Source organism: Mustela lutreola, chromosome 7 (genome assembly GCF_030435805.1).
Source record: "Mustela lutreola isolate mMusLut2 chromosome 7, mMusLut2.pri, whole genome shotgun sequence".
Lineage (NCBI taxonomy): Eukaryota > Metazoa > Chordata > Mammalia > Carnivora > Mustelidae > Mustela > Mustela lutreola.
Window position 1 is genome coordinate 44724624 of NC_081296.1, and position 14249 is coordinate 44738872.

Genomic DNA, 14249 nt, shown 5'->3' on the forward strand with positions numbered 1-14249 from the left:
AGAGGGTGTGAGCCAGGAGAGGGGCAAAGGGAGAGGGAGAAAGAGAATCCCAGACAGACTCCCCTATGAGCGTGGAGCTCATCAACTCAGGGCCCAAGGACCCCAAGATCATGACCTGAGCCAAAATCAACAGTCCGAATCCCAACCGACTGAACCACGCAGGTCCACCGGGAAAGAGAAGATCTTAAGCGGGCTCCATGCCCAGTGTGGAGCCCAGTCTAGTGCTCGATCTCACAGCCCTGAGATCATGACCTGAGCCGAAATCTAGAGTCCAGTGCTTAACCAGCTGAGCCACTCAGGTGCCCTAAATGGATCTTAAATGTACAGTTCAGTGAGCTTGATAAATGTATACACACCCGTATAATCAGTACCTCATCTGAGATGAAAACATTACTCTCATGCCATGTTATGAATACAGTGGAATGCTTCCAGAATTGAACACTTATTTTTCAAGAAGCTGCTGGGAATGTTGGTGAACAACTCTGACCAAAAAGAGTTTAAGAGTTGTCTTCTGCTGAAGGGAGCTATCTTGATCTTGTCACACCTACTGGGTATATCCAGTGACTTGACAATGCAGTGGTAGGGTAGGGGGAGAGGTATAAAGCTCTTGGTCCACTTGCTGTAATTTGGGACGGTTTCTAAGGCTCGTCCCAGGTTGGGGACTCCCTATGTGATAGCCTAAGGCATTTGTGGCTATCACATCACAATTCGACTTCTTCGTGTACCCGCTTGTGCTTCCTTCAACTTGTCATAGGTATTGCCCATGAGAGCACTTCCCAGTGGACTTCTTGAATGCAAATAATCCATCTAAGAGTCTGTTTCCCAGGAAACCTAACCCGTAGCACCTCAGAAAATTTTCTTATGGCCCCTTAGAAACACTCCGTCACTTAACAAACAATGATCATTCTTATTTTATTACCATAGATTAGTTTTGCCACTTCTAGAATATTACGTAAATGGAATCACAATAGTATGTTCTCTTCTGTGTCTGGCTTCTTTGCTAAAAAGACTCACCCAAGTTGTGTATAGCACTACGTTCTTTTTGCTGAATAGCAGTGTTCCATTGTGTTAGTAAATCATCATATATTTATCCATTTAGGTGTCTGCAGTCATTAGAAATATTTTAAAGTGTTTGGCTATTATGAATGAGGCTGTTAGAAACAGTCTTCGGTAATTCAGTTTGCAAACTTAAATGTTTTTATTTCTCTGGGGTAAATATGAAGAGTGGAATCTCTCAGCGTATATAGAAATATGTAACTTTTTAAAAAATTGCTAAAGATTTTTTCCAAAGTGATTTCACTATTTTATACTCCCACCAGCAATGTACGAGAGTTCTAGTTGCTCTACCCTCTTTCCAATACTTGAATTCTTATTGATATGTTATACTTAGTTTTATCATGTTATTTAATTTTTTTGTGCCTTGGTTCTTGCCTTTCTCACTTCTTTTTGGTTAATCAAATATATTTTTGTATTCCAATTTAATTTCCTGAATGAGTTTTTAGCTGTACCTCTTTTAATTATTTTAAGAGTTGCTCTAGGGATTAAAGTATACATTCATTACAGTCTACGTGAACTTTATATTTACCATATCAAGACAAAATTAAGAATCTTGTAAAGAATTATTTGATTTGCCTCTTTTTATTCTTTGTCATAAGACTATTTTAAAGTTTTCAAAACAGCTTCATAGTTTCTGCTTTTAATAATCCTGTGCACTTTAAAGAAAATTGAGGAAAAATAGTCATTTATCCTTATGTAACTACCATTTCTGTTCTTTCCTTCTTGTGGATCCAAATCTTATCTGGTGTTGTTTTTTTCTTTTTCTTTTTTAAAAGATTTTATTTATTTATTTGACAGAGATCACAGTAGGCAGAGAGGTAGGTGCGGGGGGAGGGAAGCAGGCTGCCTGCTGAGCAGAGAGCCCAATTCGGGGCTCCATCCCAGGACCCTAAGATCATGATCTGAGCTGAAGGCAGAGGCTTACTTAACCCACTGAGGCACCCAGGCTCCCCTGGTGTCATTTTCTTCAGCATGAAGACTTTAGTATTTCTTGTACTTCAGATCTCTAAGCAGTTACTTCAGACGACTTTCTCTTTTCCTCTTAGAACTTTAATGATGTCATTTTATTGTCTCTTGCCTCCATTGTTTTTGATGTGTGGTCAGCCTTTATGTCACTTTCCCCTTATGTAATTTGTCTTCCTTCTGGTTGAATTTAAGATTTCTTTCTTTGTGTTTGCATTTAGCCATTTGATGATTGTGTGTATTATTGAGGTTTGCTTTGTATTTTTCCTGCTTAGAGATTACTGAGATCATTGGATTTGCATATATTCAGTGATGTTTTCCACAGATTTGGGGACATTTTTGCAGTTTTTTCCCTCAGATGTATATTCTGCATCATTTTCTCATATACTTCTCATACTCTGATTACATTTATTTTAGACCATTTAATATTGTTTAACAAGTAGTTGAGGTGCTGTTTCTTTTCTCGAATTTTTTTTCTACTTCATATTGAATAATTTTTTATTGATTCCTATCCATTTTCACTTAACAGGTTCTTCTTCTGGTTCCAGTTCATTTAGTTTATTCAGTGAATTTTTATTTCAGTTAATACGATTTTAAATTCTACAATTGCCATTTAGATTTTCTTTCTTTTTTTTTTTTAATGGGTAGTGGTTCACAAGTTTTCATGTCTTCTTGTGTAGGGGTCATGATAATCTTATCTGTATCATTCTGGTTTTAGTGTATGTGCTGCTGAAATGAGCATTAGAATTTCCATTTTCAAATATATTTCCATTTTCTCTGCTGAGAGTGTCTTTGTCCATTCATTTTGACCATCTTTCTCTTAAAGTCTTTGAATATATAATATCTGCTTTAAAATTCTTTCCTCCTGATTCCAACATCTGTGATCTCGATGTATGGATTGTTTTTCCTGGGCTAGAGGTCATATTTTTATTTCTCCATTCCTGTTTTAATTTTTTATTTTGTATTAGAAAATGTACGAGATGTGCTGTAGAAGTTTTGGTTTCTCTCTATAGAGTTTTGTTTTTTGCTCTGGTAAGTAGTTACATTATTGGTCAATTATCTGGAGGCTTGGTTTTATGCTCTGTTAGAACAGGTTTGTAGAAAGCCCAAATTATTTACCAAGCATCCCTGATTAGTTTCCTCTGTGGTACCCATAGATGAAATCTATGATCAGTTATTTTAGCCTTCTAGGCATTGCTCTCAGTTGGGTTTCTTCTGTTGTCCCCTGTATTTATGTTGTTAGGTTAGCCAAGGATTTGAATGTAAATCTTTGTACCTTCCCCAAAGTCAAATCTGTGGCTTGACTTTATCCTTTCTATGCTTCCCCTCCTTACTTTCCAGCCACACTGGCATTTCCCAAATTCTGTTTTCTGGCTTCTTAAACAAAGAAGATAGTAGCTTTCTGCTTGTTCAACCATGATATGCCATACTGGCTATGGGGTGTCTTCATTAGACAAACCTGATAGATTTGGATCTTAGTCAGTGAATCTGGTTTATTTTTTCACTCTTCAGGTCCTTTCCAATTTCTGCCTTTTGCTCACTCTTCCTTGCCTTCAAATAGTTTTTAAAAAATTTTGTCCATAGTTTATAATTGTTATTTTCAATTGAATACCTTAGAAAACTGGTCACTAGAATATTTTGTTTGATAAACTTTTTTTTTTATTCCATAAGTATCCCTTGCACTACTTCCTAGTCTACTCTACAGCAGAAGCAAGCACTGTCTTTATTTTTATCACTGTGATTTTGTTGTTTTTAGATCAGCATCTGAATGGAATCTGATTTCTATTATTAAGCATATGGTTACTGAGATTTATGCATGTTGTTGTATGTACCCCTAGTCCATGTCTTTGTATTGCTGAATGGGATTGGTTTAAATGGATAAACTATATAGATTTTTTTATTATTTCTTTCCTTCTTTTCTTTCCTTCCCTCCCTCTGCCCCCCCCCCCTTTCTTTCTAAAAGGTTTTTATTTATTTGAGAGAGTGACCACAAGCCAGATGTGAGGGAGGGAGAAACAGATTCTCAGTTAAGCAGGGAGCACCACATGGGGCTCAGTTCCAGGGCCCTGGAATCATGACCTGAGCTGAAGGCAACACTTAACTGACTGAGCCACCCAGGTGCCCCTTTCTTTTTCTTTTCTTTTTTTTTTTTTTTTAAATAAAGTGATGGTTATCTGGATTGTTTTCAGTTTTAGCTGATATGAATGCTGTCCTTAATATGAGTGTAAAAGTTTTCTTGTGACTGTATGTTTTTCCTCACTGTGACTTGGGAAAATACTTAGGGATAGATTGTTGTGTCATAGGGTATGTATATTTTAATCTTTGAAGAAACTGCCAATTTTCTAAAGTGTAAGATTTGGTGTACAGATCTTATTTTTATGTCAAGATTATATAATTATTTAATGGAAGTCATTGTTAGTGTGTGTTTTTCATTGCTGATAAATACTTTTGATAAACACTCCTCTATTTTAAACTAAAAATACTCTGAGGTAAAGATTTCAAAAGTGGTATGATTTATTTACAAAGGCAGAGACCAAGTTTTTCAGCTAGTTTTAACAGCCCCAAAGGTGTTTGCTATGGTAGGTTTTTGATCTAATTACTCATCTTTTAAGTTGTAGATATTTTCAAATGACTTAAGTTCAATTATTTTTTTATGGGTTAAGCTTTAATTATGAGAGTTCAAAATTTAGAAATCCATACATGGTGCTGATTTTTGCTTATATGTTACTATAGTAAATATACATGCTTGTGGAGAACACAAGTCAGGGGCTCAGCTAAGAGTCTTCTTAATGTGGTTGCTTTTGTGTCTTGGTCATCAATTATGTCCTTTTTGAAGGCTCCCTTGCAAACTCCTACTGTTAAGTGAAACTGGGGAGAGTCAGTATAAGTTGATAAGTAAAAAGCTATACCTGCCACTAGAAAACCTGCCCTTATATTAACTTCCAGTGTTATTTTGTGTATAAAAACTTTTTTTTAATTGAACTTGTTGTATGTATTTAGCACTATAGGTGATACAGTGTAAGAACTGAATGTACTCCTTTTTTTTTTTTTTAAGATTTTATTTATTTATTTGACAGAGATCACAAGCAGACAGGCAGGCAGGGTGGGGCAGGGAGCAGGCTCCCCGCTGAGCAGAGAGCCTGATGCGGGACTTGATCCCAGGACTCTGAGATTGTGACTTGAGCTGAAGGCAGAGGCTTAACCTACTGAGCCACCTAGGCACCCCAGAACTGAATGTACTCTTAAAATAATTGGAGGCTGCTTGTTAAATGGTGTTTACTTTTAACAGTTACAACTTTTGTGGTGTGTGACGTAGATTTTTAAGTTCAGTAAAAGTGTTGAAGAGGACTGAGTAAAGATTAATGAGGTTGGGCAAATTGTACAGCAAAGGTGAAATTGAAAGTGAGCATTAAACCAATAACACTTAAGTATAGAGGAGATAGAAGTGCCAAGAGAAATAATAAGAAATACTATGTATTATAAATATGCCTAATGGTTACAGTTGAGAGTTTGAATGATAAGCCACTGAATGACAGGTGCTTGAAGGTCGGGTTACTGTGTCTTGTGCATTTCTGTATCATCAGTGCCTAGAATCCTCCCTAAACCATGAGTGTGTATGCCATAATAAGAAATTAGTAAGTTTTTTGACTCCTAGGATTAGAAGGAAAGAGGCCATTGTAACTGGGTCTTCAAAGGCTTTGAACTAGGAGGAACAAAACCCAGCACAACTGACAGTAAACATTTGTAGAACAGATGATTAAATATTCCATTTCAGATTGAAGAATTTGGGATTTATTTTCTTGGTAGTGGGGCACTGAAACTGCTTACTTTTAAAATTTCGGATAATGTGTTTTAAAGGGTTGTTTTAGGAAGATTACTTGAACAGGATATTCTAAGCTAGTGAAATGTTGTGTAGTACTGTTTTAGGAAGCTTCAGAGAGACTCTAGTGTATCTTGAAATCCCAGAATAAAAGGGAACAGAAAGGCTGCCTCAAGGAGACATTCAGAAGGAATACTCAGTATAGGAATAGAGAGGGAGAAGAGAAGGCAGAATCAAAGATGATGCCAGTTTATAAGTCTGGTTGATCTGAACTATATAGCATTACCTGTAGTATTAGAAATATTAATAATTAGGGTCCAGAGGCATAGGAGGAAGAGATGAAGGACATACAGAGAATATGGTATTAAGATATATAATGGGGTTTAGGTGATGGCAGGAAAACCAAGTGAAAGTTTCCAGCAAGAATTTGATGATTTAAGACCCAAAATACAGAACTGAGATTAAGGCTGGGAATGTGCATTGGAAACGTCATTTGGAGGAGACAGTCAAAATCATAAAACTGAATTAGTTTTCCAAAGGATGGAGCATAAAATGAGAAGAACATGGGACGAAGAGCAGGTATTTTTAATTTTCACACAGTAGAAGAAGCAATAACTGTTCAAAAATAAAGGTCAAAAGGTTAATGTCAGCAAATCCCAGAGAGGCATGGTGGTTAACAGGATTAAATGCCGTAGGGTAGAGGTAGGCAAAATATGATCCATGGTCTGTCACCTATTTTTTATAAATAAAGCTTTATTGGAACACAGCCACTCTTCATTTGTTTATATTTTATCCGCGGCTGCTTTTGTACTACATAATACGGTTGAATAGTTGTAGGGCGAGTGTATCCATAAAGCCTACAATATTAACTTTATGGCCATTCACAGAAGTTTGCTGACCTCTGATACAGAGATGTAAGAAACAAAGACCAACAGAGGACCTTTGTGGTTTATTTTAGGATAACCTTTGGTGTTTTAAAAAAGTTCAGTTTTACCTTATAAACAAATATTTGTTTGAGAGCTTTCTGTGTGCCTGGCATTTGCTGCTGTGGTCTAGGAGGAGACTAGATAGTTGCATGAGATTCATTAATGAGTGAGTGAATAAAATGTGAGGACTACTGCAAGTGGTCAATGTAAATTTTTGTTGAGTCTAGAGAGAAATGAGTCATAGTTTAAAGGATATATGAGGAAGAGATTTTTTTCTTTTTTTTAAAGATTTTATGTATTTATTTGACAGAGAGAAATCACAAGCAAATGGAGAGGCAGGCAGAGAGAGAGAGGGAAGCAGGCTCCCTGCTGAGCAGAGAGCCCGATGCGGGACTCGATCCCAGGACCCTGAGATCATGACCTGAGCCAAAGGCAGCAGCTTAACCCACTGAGCCACCCAGGCGCCCCGAGGAAGAGATTTTTAAACATAGGGAAAAATATGAAGGAAAATTCTTACGGAGTTCTCAGACTCACAGTGTGTTGCCATTGCAGGAATTAATGGTCTAAGACTTGAACGCAGGGAGTACACAGGCCTCATTACAGGAAATGAATAGAATTGTTTGTGGAATTAAGTTAAGAATAGTAATTGCTCACACAGCTGTTTTTAAATAGTGAATTGTGTTAGGTAATCAGCAAAAATCCACTAAAATGTACTTGATAGTTATGCAGAAGCTGCTTTATTGGTACTGACTTATGATCCTAATGGGTACTATAAAAACAAACAAACTAAAAACCTATGTATGCAGTTTTCACATCGGTATGCTACTGTATGTTTTTTGTTTAATGTAAAAGTACAGTTGTAGTGCTTTCATCTTCTTTCCCCACCACCAAACCCAGATATAATTGTCTTGTTCGAAAGAGCAGCACCATGAACTTTATGAGCGCACAGAGCAATGAGGTGTGCTCTCATTGAAAGGAGTAGTATCTGATTGCTTCTCTGTCTTCCTCCGTAGACAAAAATGGAATGTTTAATTGTGTCGTTGGATTTAGGGATACTGATTTTTTTTTCTGTTTTTCTCTGTATTTTGTTGGATTGTACTTTGGTTCTTTCTTTTAGATATGACTGTTTCTAGGACTCCTTTTAATTTATTTGTTAGCTTTTGAGCAGTGCTCTGCTTTTTTTTGGTAGCTTCTCTAAGGATGTTAATACACATCATTAGCTTCTCACAGTCTATTTAGAGTTATATTGGTACCAGTTCACGTAAAGTGCAGAAATCTTGTGACTTTACAAGCCTGTTTACCCATGGCCCTGCCTTCCTTTATGCTGTATTTTTCATTTGTATTACCTCTGTTTTAGCTCCTATGAGAGAATGTTATGCAGGCGCTTCTTGGAGATATTGTGGGTTTATTTCCACCCACCACAATAAAGTGAATATTGCAATAAACTGAGTCAAATGATTTGCTTTTCCAGTGCATCTATAAGTTAAATTTACACTATAGTGTAGTCTGTTAAGTGTGCAATAGCATTATGTCTAAAAAAAAATGTACACACCTTAATTTAAAAATACTATACTGCTAAAAAATGCTAACCATCATCCGCTTTCAGCAGTTTGTCATCTTCTTGCTGGTAGAGGTTCTTGCTTTGACTTTTGACTGGTTTGACTTGCAGACTGATCAGCGTGATCGTTGCTGAAGGTTAGGGCAGTTTCTGAAAATGACAGTAAAGTTTGCTGTCAATTGCCACTTCCTTTTCCAAAGATTTCTTTGTATCATCTGATGCTGTTTGATAGTACTTTACCCACAGTAAGACTTTAAAAATTAAGAGTCAGTCTTTTTAGACCCTGCTGTTTTATCAAGTTAAGTTTTTTTGTAATATTCTAAATCCTTTGTTGTCATTTCAGCAATCTTCACAGTATCTTCACCAGTAGATTCCATTTCATGAAACCACTTTCTTTGCTCATCCATAAGAAGTAGCTCCTCTTCTGTTAAAATGTTATCATGAGATTACAGCAGTTCAGTCACATCTTCAGAATCCACTTCTCTAATTCTAGTTCTCTTGCTATTTCCACATCTGCAGTAACCTCCTCCATTGAAGTCTTGAACTGGTCAAAGTCATTCATGAGGTTAGAATCAACTTCTTTCAAACCCCTGTTCATATTGATATTTTTGACCTCTTCTCATTGAATCATGCATATTCTTAATGACATCTAGAATGGTGAATCCTTTCCAGAAGGTTTTTCCGTTGACTTTGCACAGATCCATCAGACTTGCTATCTATGGCAGCTCTAGCCTTACAAAATGTATTTTTTCAATAGTAAGACTTGAAAATTGAAATTACTTATTGATCCATGGCTGCAGAATGGATGTGGTGGGTGAGCAGGCATGAAAACATTAGTCTCATTGTGCATTTCCATCAGAGCTCTTGGATGACCAGGTGCATCATTGTCAATGAGAGGTAATATTTTGAAAGGAATCCTTTTTTTTCTGAGCAGTAGGTCAGAACAGTGGGCTCAAAATATTCAGTAAATCATGTTGTAAACAGGCTGTCATCCAACTTTGTCATTCCATTTGCAGAGCACAGGCAGAGTATATTTAGCATAATTCTTAAGGGCCCTAGGATTTTCATAATGGTAAATGACCATTGGCTTCAACTGAAAGTCACGAGCTTCATTAGCCCCTAACAGGAGAGTCAGCCTATTCTAAGAAGCTTTGAAGCCAGGCCTCCATCTGTGAAAGTCCTAGATGGCATCTTTTTCCAAAATAAGGCTGTTTCATCTACATTGGAAATCTGTTGTTTACTATAGCTTTTTTTTTTTAAGCCAAGAGAGCCTTTTAATTAAAAGTTATCAAATGTTTTTGTTGTTCAGAAATAGAAACATTAATTCATCTCTAAGACGAAGTATTTTCTGTGGCAACAAAAACACAAATTCTGGGTTCCACCGTCCTCTTGCATTCTTTTTTTAAAATTTTTAAAATATAAATTCAATTAATTAACATGCAATGTATTAATGGTTTCAGAGGTAGAGGTCAGTGATTTTTCAGTCTTATATAATACCCAGTGCTATAACCACCTTTCTTAATTATATAAGCTGGATCTTCTGGATAGCCGTTGCAGTTTCTGCATCAGTACTTGCTGCTTTACCTTACACTTTTATATTGTGAGGATGGCTTTCTTCCTTAAACCTTACGAACCAGTCTCTGCTACATTCAGACTTGTGCAGCCCCTTCATCTTTCTCAGCCCCTAGAGACCTAAAGAGAGTTAAGGCCTTGCTTTGCAGTCAAATGCTCTACCCCTGAGCTATACCCCCAAGGCCTTGCTTTGAATTAGGCTTTGGCCTAAGGGAATGTTGCGATTGCTTTGGTCTTCTATCCAGACCACTAAATCTTTATATCAACAATAAGGGTGTTTTGCTTTCTCATCAGTCATGTATTCACTGGAAAAGTACTTGTAATTTCCTTCCAGAACTTTTCCTTAGTATTCACAGTTTGGCTAACTGTTTGGCAAGGAGACCTAGCTTTAGACCTTTCTTGGATATCAACATGCCTTCCTCACTAAGCTTATTCATTTCATTTCTTTTTTTTTTTTTTTTAAAGATTTTATTTATTTATTTGAGAGACAGAGATCACAAGTAGGCAGAGAGGCAGGCAGGCAGAAAGGAGGAAGCCGACTCCCTGCGGAGCAGAGAGCCCTATGCAGGGCTTGATCCCAGGACACTGGGATCATGACCCGATCCAAAGGTAGAAGCTTAACCCACTGAGCCACTGAGCCATCCAGGTGCCCCAGTTTATTCATTTCTTGCTTTTGATGTAAAGTGAGATGCGTGCTATTATTCTTCTTTCACTCAAACACTTGCAGGCCATTGTAAGGTTCTTAATTGGCCTAATTTCAATATTGTTGTGTGAAGGAACAGGGAGGCCTGAGGAGATGGAGAATGAGAAGAGTGAGAGAGTTGGGGAGTGGTAGGTTTGTGGAGCACTTGGAACACCAAAACATTTATTAAGTTTACCATCGTATATGGGTGCAGCAACTCTACAGAGCAGAGTTAAAATAGTAACATCAAAGATCGCTGATCACAGATCATCATAATAAATATAATAGTGGAAATAGTTTGACATAGTGCAAGAATTACCAAAATATGACATAGAAACATGAAGTGAGCAAATGGTGTTGGAAAAATGGTGCAGATAGACTTATTCAGTGTAGGGTTGGCACAAACCTTCAGTTTGTAATAAATACAGTATAAATACAGTATCTGTGAAGCACAACAGTATGCCTGTAATTTTTTATATAAATGTTTTAACAAAGTTGAAAGGAAAATACAGTTTTTTATATTTACTATTTCTGGTGCTCTTCTTTCCTTCCTCAGTTTCCAAGTTTCTCTCTCATAACATTTGTTTCAACTCGAAAAACTTTTTTTAGTATTTATTGTACTGCAGTTTCTTTTATTTTTTTTTTTGAAAATGGATTTCATCTCCATTCTTGAGGGATATTTGTATTTTGGCTGATACCCCCCACACTCCCCTTTATTTTTTTTTTAATTTTGTTTTTTTAAGATTTTATTTATCTGAGAGAAAGAGAAAGAGAGAAAACACAAGTGGGTGAGGGGCAGAGGGAGAAACAGACTCCCAGCTGAGCAGGGAGTCTGATTTGGGGCTTCATCCCAGGACCCCAGGATCATAACCTGAGCCGAATCAAACGCTTAAACAACTGAGCCACCCGAGTTCTTCTCTACTCCCCTTACCTTAAAGATATGTTTCCATATGTATTGACATCCATAGTTTCTGGAGATAACTCTGCAGTAATTTGAATTGCAGTTTCTCTGTTTGTAATATGTCTCTTTTACCACTTTCAACATTTTCTGTGTATTTTTGGTTAGAAGTTTGTTATTTGTCTAGGTGTGGGGCTTTTCACATTTATCCTATTTAAGCTCACTGAATGCCTATAATTGCTAAGTTTATGTCTCTTACCACATTTGTGGAATTTTTGGCCATTATTTCTTTAACATTTTTTTTCCTGTTCTCTGTTCTGTCACTATGCCTATGTTAGACTTTTTAACATCTTCCCTTAGGTTTCTAAGGGCCTGTTTATTTTTCTTTTAATATTTTTCTCTTTTTATCAAATTGAATTATTTCTATTGAGCAGTCATCATATTTATACTCACTCCTCTGTCATCACCATTCCTCCCTTAAACTCATCCTGGAAGTTTTTTGGTTTGTTGTTGTTGTTGTTGTTGTTTTTAAGATTTTAGAGATTTTAATTTTTATTTGTAAGGCTTACATCTTGTCGTTTGTTTTCTTTATCTGTTAGATTTTTAGTCTTTTCTTGTATTATGAGCATATGTCCTTTACCTCATTAAGCATATTATAGTAACTGCCTTAATGTCCTTGTCTGAAAAATCTCAATGTCTGGGCCATTTGAGGTTGGCCTCCCTTGATTATCTTTTCCTTTGAGATTGGGTCACATTTCATTATCAAGGAATTTGGGATTGTATTATGGGTATCTGTGAATGTTATTTGTATGGAAATTTTGTTTTCTTTCATGTTCCTCAAAAGAGTTTGGATTTCTTTGTTCTAGTGAGCCATTAATTGGATTTAGACTTAAAGTACAAACTCTTTGTTGCCTGAGCTTGGCACCTGTTCAAATCTTAACTTGATTTTTTTAGTCTCAACTACATATTGCCTTGTCTTGCCCGGTGAATATGTGCTTCAGGGCTCTGCCAAGACTGGCGTAGAGATATACCAAAGTTTGGGACTCCTCTTTTCTACATCTCTTATTGGGATTTTGTCATTACTTTGTAATGACTATGGCTGTTCTGGCTCTGACCTCTTCAAGCTAGAAAGACATTTATTGGAACTTTCGTTCCTGCATGCTGTGGCTACCTCTTATGTATGTATAGGATAAAAGCTTTGAGAACAGGAAGATCACCTATTTTGATCCTTAAAAACTGTTAAAAAGAGAAAGTCACTCATTCTAGTCATTTCTTCCACATTTATGTTATCATCTAAGTAAGCCTGTTAATTTTTTCACTCCCCAGAGCCTCTAAGTAGTTGTTTTACGTTTGTATTTTTCCCAGAATTTATAGAAGCTATCTGTGGGAGCTTACTAGATTGTTTTGGAAGCTGCGCCTACTAGGTCACTTGAGAGGTTTCCTCCAACATATTTGCCATCTGCTTTCAAAAATAATATTTTGTTTAAAAAATAAGTATTATTTTACTAATTCTTTATCTACTTAGACTGCTAGACATAACTTTTTTATTTTGGGCGCCTTATTTATTTATTTATTTATGCTTGATTTAAAGATTATTTATTTATTTATTTGACAAACAGAGATCACAAATAGGCAGAGAGAGAGGAAGGAAAGCAGGCTCCCTGCCGAGCAGAGAGTCCAATGTGGGGCTCCATTCCAGGACCCTGAGATCATGACCTGAGCGGAAGGCAGAGGCTTTAACCCACTGAGCCACCCAGGTGTCCCAGGGTATCTTCTTTTTAATCCATCCATAGCTACTGAATTCTTATGACAGTTACACAAATGCCTTAATTTTTTATGTGCTTAGGCATTCAGTAAACATTTGAAAGCAGAATATACTTCTCCTAAGTACCAAAACAACATAGATATGAACAAGGTATGCTCCCTATTAATAAGTTTTATTGTTAGAACATAAATGAAAACAACTAACAGTGTTTAAGGCAGAGTAAGTGCATATAAACTTCTCAAGAAGTGCAATTAATTTAGACTTACTTAATGGAGAACACTGCTCAGAGGAGGAGGCATTTGATCTTTGGCTGAATCAAAATTAGAAATTTTATTAGGTTAGGGGTTAGATGATGGGGGATATCCTGGGGTAGGGAACAGTAGAATATGAATTTGATATGTTTGGGGAGTGATTAATACCCTGATGAGATTGAGGGCATTGAGTTTTTGAAGCGATATAATACGTACTGAAGCTGAAAGGGTAGATCAAGGCCACCTTGAAGAATGCCATACTCAGGAGTGTGAATGTTATTCCTAAAGCAGCAAAGGATAACATTTATGGAATGAATGGATGTGATTCAGCTTGTGTTTATGGCAAGATAAGTGGGCGGTCAATGTTAACTGTGGATTGAAATGGAAACATAAAAGATGAACAAGCAATACACAATACCTGAACCACGGCACTGTATATACATGAAGAGAACAAGTGGATAGTTAGTTGAAATACTGATGAGGTAGAAATTATTGTGAAGAGCGACTGGTTAAGGAAATACAAAAGAGAAGGGTGTGAATCAAGAGATTAATGACGTTTCTGACCACATTTATAAATATCCCAGCATCATGCTGAGTATATGAATATTTTTGGAACATATTTAATTATTTAAAATTCCTTTTCTAGTACTGTAGTATAGAGTGTACTATAATGAATACAAAGTTATTTGTCTTAGAACATGCGTTTAGGTCATTTCACCATTAATGGGTATATGAGGTCAGTGTTGGTTTAGCTACCA

General features: G+C 36.6%; 1 protein-coding gene and 1 non-coding gene across 8 annotated transcripts in view; one reads left to right on the forward strand and one right to left on the reverse strand.

Annotated features, from left to right (window-relative positions):
* The window catches only part of TCF12 (transcription factor 12), a 393556-nt gene that overhangs the window by 141779 nt on the left and 237528 nt on the right, over nt 1–14249 (forward strand). The gene's annotated exons all lie outside the window — the stretch shown is intronic.
* LOC131837446 (U6 spliceosomal RNA) lies at nt 2656–2761 on the reverse strand. The gene has a single exon (XR_009356054.1). It is a non-coding gene; the product is annotated as a U6 spliceosomal RNA (small nuclear RNA).